The sequence below is a fragment of the Mus pahari genome, chromosome 4 (assembly GCF_900095145.1).
Source record: "Mus pahari chromosome 4, PAHARI_EIJ_v1.1, whole genome shotgun sequence".
Lineage (NCBI taxonomy): Eukaryota > Metazoa > Chordata > Mammalia > Rodentia > Muridae > Mus > Mus pahari.
In genome coordinates this window covers 87,266,351-87,276,131 of record NC_034593.1, presented here as the reverse complement: position 1 = coordinate 87,276,131, position 9,781 = coordinate 87,266,351, and the positions used below count along the sequence as shown (strand labels likewise).

General features: G+C 45.2%; 1 non-coding gene across 1 annotated transcript; it reads right to left on the bottom strand.

Moving 5' to 3' along the window:
• Nucleotides 1-29: 29 nt before the first annotated feature.
• Nucleotides 30-101, bottom strand: Trnae-cuc. Its single transcript has one exon. It is a non-coding gene; the product is annotated as a tRNA-Glu (tRNA).
• Between the last annotated feature and the right edge of the window lie 9,680 nt (nucleotides 102-9,781).

Here is a 9,781-nt window from a genome sequence, read left to right as displayed (position 1 = left end):
TTTTAGAAAATTGAGAGAAAAATTAGTATTTCCCTGACCGGGAATCGAACCCGGGCCGCGGCGGTGAGAGCGCCGAATCCTAACCACTAGACCACCAGGGAAGTTACAAATTGGGGCCTTGAGAGGGAAGATGGTAGTCCTGGATTAGAGCCACCAAAGTGTCAGGGGAGGCCTGGAGGAATGGCGGTAGTGTTGTCAACAACCTGAGGCATTCTCCTAATCTTTTAACTGCGAGACAGTATCGTGGGCTTCAACTTAGAAATGAATTTCAAAGCAAACCAGTAAGAAATAGACTTGAAGTCTGTTTGGAATGGAAAGAAAAGCAACGAAAAAAGAACATAACACACCTTACATGACTATAGGCTTCTCACAGGATAGTCTCAGTTTATTAGAAGCCATTTGTGACAGGTTTTAGGCAAAAGAGCTACGACAGAGAGGTGCTCAGTGAGAGAACAAGACACCTGCGGATGGGTTTGGGTTTCCCATAGAGACTCACAGCAAAATGTCTTAGCAATTGCCAGATATATTCTTTTAGTGGCTCTCAAGACACATCTTGGCCCTGCGTGGTGGTGCAGGCCTTTAATCTCAGCATTCAGAAGACAGAGGCAGGCAGATCTTTGTGAGTTCAAGGCTAACCTGCTCTACAGTTGAGTTCCAGGATATTCAAGGCTACCACAGAGAAGCCATGTCTGGGGAAAAAAAAGAGAGCACACCCCACCCCACCCCCTTCACATCTGGAAGGGTTGCAACACCCCACCCTGCCCCCTTCTGGTTTTTGGTGCAACTACAGGGTAACTTCAGGGAACCTCGGATAGATTAGAGTCTGATAAGGTAAAACCAGGAGCCCCTGGGTTTCTAGTGAGTCTCAGATTGTGGGCTTACAGCCACAAGGGGAGAATGGCCTTAAGTAAAGGAATCCTTGCTTGACGACTGGTAAGAGTGAGGAGCTCCCTTGTCCTCTTGTGTCCCAGAAATTTTCCTTGCCCTTCTATCCTAGCTCAGACCCACTTCCTTCAACTAGGTCTTACCTCTTTAAGAGCCAGTCAGGGTAATAGGTGGGAACCAATTTTGTGATAGAGTCACTGCCCCCCCCCCCCAAGAGACCCACCGTGGACACTGCTGCATTTGAGACTGAACCTTCAGTACATGAGCTTTTGGGTAAACACTTAATATCCAAAATACAACACAAGACAAACTGCGACCTTCAGGAGCCCCGGGAAATCCGACATTGGAACCTGAGTAGTGCCTTGTAACTCCACCAGCTGGGGAGCATGGCCCTCAGACAGGTGAGGGAAAGCACAGAGCAGTTTCAGTATAAACAGATCCTGGTATGGGAGCAACTTCAGCCTCTTTGGCATTCTTAGCACGCTGGAGAGCCTTCAAGGCAATGGAAGGTTGATATCTGGCTGCCCTACTTCCTGCCATGGTGGACAAGGCAAGGCTGGTCCACACCCTGCTCCTCTCTGGCATCGTTGGCACTCACCGGGTGAGCATCATGAGTACCTTTGACCCAAGAGAGCAATCGCAGTGGCATCAGGGCAGTGGGGGAGGGGGAGCCACAGCTGGTGAAGCTGGCAAGGGAAAGCACTGCCTGTCAGCCCCTGGGAGTCCTGGCAGTATGTACAGTAGTGGTAGTAAGCTGAAAGAGGAAAAAAAAAAAAAGGTAAGAACTCTTAAAATCATGCTCGGGGGACAGCCAAGGAGGGGACTCTGAGACATGATTATTTTGACCCTGGTTTCACTATAAAATAGGGCTAGTTTGAGAAACAAGTAAATTTCCCTCCAGCAAATTTTCTTGAGAGTTTCACTTAATATTATTTGAAACTCAGTGTTAGCCATGAGATTAACACATACAAACACAAACACATATACACACATATTCACTGTTTTATTTCCAGTGGTGAGCCTGGTGTCTGATTCATTTTGAGTACTTGGTAAGGACCGGTTTAAAAGATGATAGACCATGCCATAGGATAAGTGGAGAGGTCGGTGACTCTTACATCACCGCCGCCTCCTACATAAATCTGAGAAGTTTAATTTTGAGCACGGTATTAGTACTAGAACAAATATCAAGAGATATGAGGATTGCTTTCCTTTGACTTTTTTTTTTTTTTTTTTTTTTAACCTTGATGGCCTGGAAGCCAGGAGCATAATTTGCAATCTAACTATAATGTAAATGTGATGTTTTTCCTCCACAGTGTGAAACAGAGCAGAAAGGGACCAGAAACAGAGCAAAGTCTGGTAGCTGTGTCTGCGGTCCAGGCAGGGACCAGGGCAAGCTGTTAGCAATGGAAATTCAAGGGAGGAGGGAGAGAGGAAGGGTCAAGGCTAGCCCTTGAGTATGTGGTCAGATGATCTCAGATGATGTCATACACCTGGGAAAGAGGTGAAATCGAGGCTAGCAAGTTAACTTGGACCGTGTATGTTGTGAGGTAGGTACTTGTGAGGCATCCGTGTAGAAATGCCCTCTGTAGGGCTGGTGATAGCGACTGGAGATCAGGGTAAGGACAGCCTAGGAGTGTATACGCAGGGCTTTTCTGTTCAAGGCTCATCGCTGCAAGAGTTTGTATGGATAGTCTTGGTGCAGGAGGACAAGGAGACATAACGAGGCCTGAGCTACGTCTCTGAGGAGCTCTCCATTCAAGACCTAAGTATGAAGGGAACCAAGAAAAGTTAAGAAGGAATGGATGCCTGCAGTGTTTAGTCCCAGCACTCAGAGGCAGAAGCAGACAGATCTCTGAGTTTGAGGCCAGCCTGGTCTAAATGGAGAATGCCTATAAGGTGAGACCCTTTCTAGAACAAAAGAATCAAAACATAAAAGAAGGATAGAGCGGTAGTGTCAGAGGGAATGGAGAATACAGTGATAATAGTGGGAGGCCCCTGGGATGGAAGGCCCTAGGCTGATGGAGAGGAGCAGCCTGGGCAAGCAGTGGGCTGAGGTTCAATGGAAGTGGGAGTGCTTGGGGAGTGAGTGTCGACATCGTCAGGAAGGTGAGCACATTGGGTGAAGAGTTCAGCCCAGTGGCAGCACTGGGAGTGCTTGGTCCCTGACACTAAGGGAGACTTGTCTTTTGAAGACAAGTTTGTATTTAAATGTGAGCAGGAGGCTGAAGATGGGATAAAGGGCCCAGAAAGCTCTTAAGGTGGGACAAGATGAGACGTGACCTTAGGGCACATCATTAGCATCAGATGGAGAGATTGCACGTCCTCTACACGGAAGAGAGAAAGAACAGGCACCACAGGGTACATTGATAATGGGACTCAAGGAGACTGTTTGGGAGTTTCTTTACTCTGCAAATCCATAGTAGATTGGTGGAAGGGTGATTGGTGTTATTAATGATGTGAAGTATGTAGCCAGAACAGTTTACTCCATACTACGCCCACACAGCAGAGTTGCCTGAGGATAGTTGGTGTTCAAGTGCATCTGTGCTATTGTAGACCTGAGTAAGTCAAGGGCACCCAGTTGTTTAAGGTAGGGTAGTTCTTCAGATCCCACTCTGAGAGCTACTGATGGAGAGACAAGGATCCTTCCTTTGATGCCACAATCCTCAGACATTGAAGCCCCTTCCATACAATGGGGTAGTTGTAGAGATAATCTCTTGTGCATTGTGTAAAAACATTCACCTGTTGATAAAAAAAACCAAACCTTTGGCCAGTGAGCTGAGGCAGGATTAGAAGGTGGGACATCCTGCAGACAGAGAATTCTGGAAACTAGTGAGGCACGGGGGATTTGGCCCAGGAACGCTGATGGAGACAGAGGCATGAAAGTAGGGCAGAGGTATCCAGTCCTGTGGCAATAACCCGGATATTAAGTTATGAGCCAGTTGAAGAACTTTGGCCTAGGCATTTGTAAATATTTTTAAGTCACAGAGTCATTATTTCTAGAGCTTGGGGCCAGGAAGAAAACCAAGAGGTTACAGGTAGTATTTGCAGATAATGGGTGTATATCCTCTCCTCATTGGAGAACATCTCTGGCTTAATGATAACACCAAATACAATGAGAATGTACTGAAAGTAGTTGTTACACCAGACTACTTAAGAAATAATGACAAGCCGGGCGGTGGTAGCACACGCCTTTAACCCCAGCACTTGGGAGGCAGAGGCAGGCGGATTTCTGAGTTCGAGGCCAGCCTGGTCTTCAGAGTGATTTCCAGGACAGCCAGGGCTACACAGAGAAATCCTGTCTCCAAAAAAAAAAAAAAAAAACACCACCACCAACAACAACAGAAAGAAGTAATTAATGACAAGAAAAGGTCAGAACGTCTGACTATAGCTTTTTGTTGTTATTTTTGTTTTATTTTGGGGTTGGGTTTAGGCTTCTTTGTTTATTTGCTTGGTTTTTTTTTTCCAGAGTATTTTGATCCATAGTTGATTGAATCATTAGGCACAAGCTATTTTGGATGACTGTTCTCCAGAGATCCATGTATTAAAAGTGGGAAGTAGTAAAGACTTTGAGAGGTATGATCATTGGATCATTAGGTGACTCGGGACATTCGCTTACAGAGGAACAGGGGATCCTCTGCCTTTCCCTTGTTCTTTGTTCCTTAGGTCTTGAGGTGAATGTTTTCCTCTGTCATGTTCACCTGCCAGAGGCCCAAAGTCACAGAGCTACCTGACTGTGGTCTGCAGCCTTCCAGGACCATGAGCCAAAGCAAACCTTTCCTCTTTATAAGTTAATTACCTCAGGCATTTTGTAATAGTGACAGAAAACACTGACAGCTACAGTGCAAGACCCATGAATCCAAAGCTGTGACAGGATTTCAGTATGGAGACTTTTAACAAAGTGGGAGGGATTGTCAGTAAAGAGGCAACGATGAAGACACAAGGAGTGACTGACAGACAGAACTCTGAAGACTTAGATCAAGAGTCTGGGACAAAGTCTGGTAAAGAAGAAAAGAGGAAATGAAAGCCTTGGACAATAGGAGGATTATGTCTTTCATTAAAGGTCACTCCTCCCAGGATAGAAAGAAAGGAGAGAGTGATAGATAGGGAAGCTGGTGGCATTGGTAGTTTAATGTTTCCCTCCCCAAACTGTGTCTAACAAACTTGGAAAAGTGTTGAAAAGCAGTAATAATAATTGAATGATATTACCATATGCCCGATGTTCAGCGCGTTAATTAATTAACTCTTATTGCAGCTTAAGTGGCTGATCTATCCTACCGCCATTGCATAGAGAGAGAGCCTGAGCTTAGACAATAGACAAATAGCTTGCCCAAGGATGCACGGATGTGATGGCAACTCAAATAATCCAAATTTCAGCCCTGTGGAGTTCACACTACCAACTGTATACATTTTACTAATGAACTTAGGAAGGGCTGGTAGGTTATATGAAAGTTACCGTGGTTAATACCTTTGCCTTTTCTGTTGTTATGAAAAACCACCTGAGACCAGATACTATATAAAGAATCCAGATTTATTTGACTCATGGTTCTGGAGGCTGAGAAGTTCAGGAGCGTGGCACAGGCATCCTCTTGGCATCTGGTGAAGCCCTCCTTGCCACATTGCAGTATGGCAGAGGGATCACACAGGTCAGAAGGTAAGACAGCAATAGAGAGATAATAGAGAAAGATACAGAAATGTAGCTAGAGATGGCACTTTTAAAACAAAGCCACTCCTGCTGGAACTAAGTTGTTCCCACAGAATCAGCTTAATCCATGGATGGATTTCACCTTTATGACCTCTCAAACACGGCCACACTGGGGGCAGAGTCCCAGCACATACACTTTGGGAGGCTGTTGGATAGGAACAGTCTGTCTTATATGTGAGATTTCTCGCTCATGCCCTTACTTCAGTGAGCCTCTTCCTGCCTACCTCCACTTCCATCCTGCCAGATATATTCCTAACTGATTATTGTTGCCACTGAAAATCACTTGGGACTTTCTGTTACAAGTCACCGAAAACCAGATTCACTCAAACGGACTCAACAAGCAAAGAGAGACGTGATTAGCCTGCATCGTGGAAGCTTCAGAACTGCCCCCGTGCTTAGCTGGAGTCAGGCCTGGATGAATCTGGGTTCTGATTTCTTTGGTGACTTCTAGCTTCAGCTCTGCCCTGCTTCTTTTACTCTCAAGCTGACTAGTGACCGTTGACTCCCCTCACCTCCACCCTCTGTGTGTCACACAATGGCTCCAAGCAGCTTTGCTTTCTGGACTCCATCTAGCTAGATAGGAGGGACATTCCCCTCCGTACAGCAGAAACCCTGGGCTTCAAAGTCGCTTGCCAGATGAAGTCCAGACCTACTGCCAATCATCTGTGGAGGGGAAGGGGAAGTTGAATCCAGCCACATCACAAATAATGGAGTCAGGCCATTCTTTAGTACAAACCAGGAGCACAAGAGAAAACAACAGATGTCTCAGTGTCTTTCCGCCATCTTCCCTACCTCACTCCCACCCATGCATTAGTCAGCCTCCCATGTGCCTTGTCAGTGGCTCACACTGAAGTGCTGACCTTTGAACAAAGGGAAGAGCTTAACTGTTTGCACAACTCTCACAATTACAGCAGGACATGTCTATGTCTATGTCTCTCTCTCTCTCTCTCTCTCTCTATATATATATATATATATATATATATATATATATATATATATATATATATGTCTTTGATATTACCTTGTTTTGCCATTTCCTTGTTTAAACACCCTTCTTGACTCCTCATTATTCACAAAAGAGTGAGACACAATGCTTCTAGTGCTTCAGCTCTTGGGTATATCACGCTGTTTGAAATTATTGGGCTGGGAGATGGCTCAGAAAGTAAGAGAGCTTGCTCTACAATCCTGAGGACCTGTGTTTGAATCCCTAGCACCTATGCAAAAGGTCAAGCATGGCATGGCTGGGCATGGCTGCTCTAGGAGCAGACACAGGTAGATCCCAAGCGTTCCCTGGCCATTCAGTCTGTCCAGAAGGCTCTCAGATTTAGTGAGAAGCCTTGTCTAAAGGCAATAGTGTAGAGAGTGTTAGAAGAAGACACCTCATAGCCTGCTCTGGTCTCTGCATGCAAGTATGCAAATGTTCACACGCACGCGCGCGCGCGCGCGCGCGCGCGCGCGCACACACACACACACAGGTTGGGTGAGGGAGGCAAGAAATATTTATATTTCTGTAGGTATGATTCTGTTATTTTATGATTTTGAAAAATCTAGAATTTGAACCATCTATGTCTTGAGATACACAAGGAGTGTTGAAGTGTAAGTTTCTGAATATGTGATACGCTCACATGGTGTTTTACTGAGGCAAGATCTGTGGGAGGACTTGTGATGTTTGGAGAGAGTATAAATAGGACTCAAGGGACAGTCAGCGCTCTTGTATAGATAGCTAGCTTTGCAAAGCTTCCTTGGTCTCGAGTCTCGTCTTACCTGATCTTTGCTCCATTGAGAGAGGCATGCCAGAGAACTGCTGGCACCCTGGCTCGTCCTGGTTACTTGAGCTAACTAGTGCTGATTCGGCGGGGGCCTGGCTGACTAGTGCTGATTCGGCGGGGGCCTGGCGGTTTCTGCTGGAGTGTGCTACTACTGCTGATTTGTGTTTACTATCTCGACACTGCTGACCAGGATTGCCGGCATCCTGATGACAGAGATTGAAGTCACCCCAAGGAACTACTTCTAAACAGGTCCACATCCCCTTGTCCTATTTACCATCTTTTCTCTCCTACCTTTGGATGGTGGGCTAGAAAGAGGTTTGAAGAAGTTGAGAACCCTTATTAAAAGTTGGTTTTAAAAAAAAAAATCTAAGCCTACAGAGTGTACTTCATTAAAATTTGGAATCAAGAGATTGGGTGGATCACTAGAGCCCAGGGTTTTGAAAACATTCCAGGCAGCATAGTAAGATCCTGTATTCAGAAAACAAAGCAAAAATGACTATAACCTTGCACTCAAATATACATGGACCTGTTTAAAAGTCATCGTTGAGCAAAGGAGATAGCCCAGGGATAGAGTTCTTGCCTATCACACATGAGCCCTGGATCCAGTCTCTAACATCATGAAAATTAAAACATAAACAAAAGCCATCTTCTATATTTCCATTATCTTCAAGGAAAAGAATAAAGTAATAGCTAATGAAACAAACTCATAAAAAAAAAATCTCCTTATCAAAACCACTTCTCTAGCAGACTATGAACAAACTTTTGTAGTTGTTGTTGATGATGATGGTGTCTATGGTGACCGTGGGATGTTGTTGTTGTTTGAGACAAGGTCTTTCTATGTAGCCCAGGCTATCCTAGAACTTGCTATGTAGCCCAGGCTGGCCTTGTCTGCCTCTGCCTCCTGAGTGGAGTGCTCGGATTAAACGCGTGGGCTGCCACACCCAGGTAATGTGGTTATTTGCCTTAGTCGTTTCACTCATACAAGATGAAGGAAAATGAAGGCAATCAGAAATCATTTCTTTGAGGCAGAGAAAAATGGCAGTTTACTGCTACCAGCCTGTTTAGGTGCTATAACAAAATATCTAGGGCTGATTACATTAAAAATATTATAAACCTGGGGCTGGAGAGAGGGCTCAGAGGTTAAGAGCACTGACTGCTCTTTCAGAGGTCCTGAGTTCAATTCCCAATAACCACATGGTGGCTCACAACCGTCTGTAATGGGATCTGATGCCCTCTTTTGGTGTGTCTGAAGACAGTGACAGTGTACTCACATATATAAAATAATCTTTTAAAAAATTAAAAAGAACTTTTAAAAAATATTATTAACCCGTTTCTGGTAGTTCTAGATGTTGTGAAGCTCAATCTCAAGTCACCAACAGATGTCATACTGAGGGACCTCTCCTTCTGATTCACGGCTGGCTCCTTCCCGTGTCTTCACTTGGTGGAGGGGTGAAAAGTCACAGGGTGTGGGTGGGGTGGGGTAAGCCAACTCAAATTCATTTACCCAAACCTTTTTAAGGACATACTGTACCCAGGAGAACTCGTGTCCTAATTACCCCCTTACAGGCCCATTTTCTTAAAACTTAAAATTGTTGCCTTGTGGGTTAAATTCAGCATGAATTTTAGATAAGCAGGAATATTCATATCAGTTGTCAGTAAGAGCACTGCTGTCTCAAGGAAGAAGCAAAGCACTGCCCCTCCCCACCTGTCAAAGCTAACAGCGGAGGACAGGGTACAGGGCATTCAGGGATAATAGACACTCTAGCTTGTTCTGTGCTACAGAATATCTGAAACTTTGTAACACATAGTGAATAGAAGTGTACTGTGATCCAGAGGCCAAGAAATCCAAGAAGGTGTAGCATCCAGCAAGAGTTCTCTTATCACCACTGTGTGTGCATGGGGGAGGGGGAGGGAGAGGGAGAGGGAGAGGGAGAGGGAGAGGCCAAACTACTCTTTCGTAAGGAATCCACTCCATCCATTAGAAGGCTTTGTTTCCTCTCAAGGTCCCACCTCTTAACAGTGTTGATTAGAAACTAAATATTTTTTGAAAATGTACTTAGTTTTATTTCTATGTGTTTGTGTATTTTGCCTGAATGTCTGATCATGCACCCTACGCATGCCTGGTGCCCACGGAGGCCAGGAGAAGGTAGTGGATTCCCTGAGACTGGAGTTACAGATGGTTGTGAGCCACCATGTGGCTGCTGGGAACCAAACCTGGATTCTCTATGGAACTGCCAGTGCTCTTAACCACTGAGCTGTCTCTCCAGCCCTTGGAGCTGAATTTTAGACACATAAACTTTTGGGGGACATTCAAATCAAAGTGAAAGACCCCCGATGGGAGCCCCCGCTCCAGTCTCGGGAAGGACGAGCACCCAGTAGGACGCTGAGACCGACTTGCTGTAAACACACGAGGAAGTTTATTGAA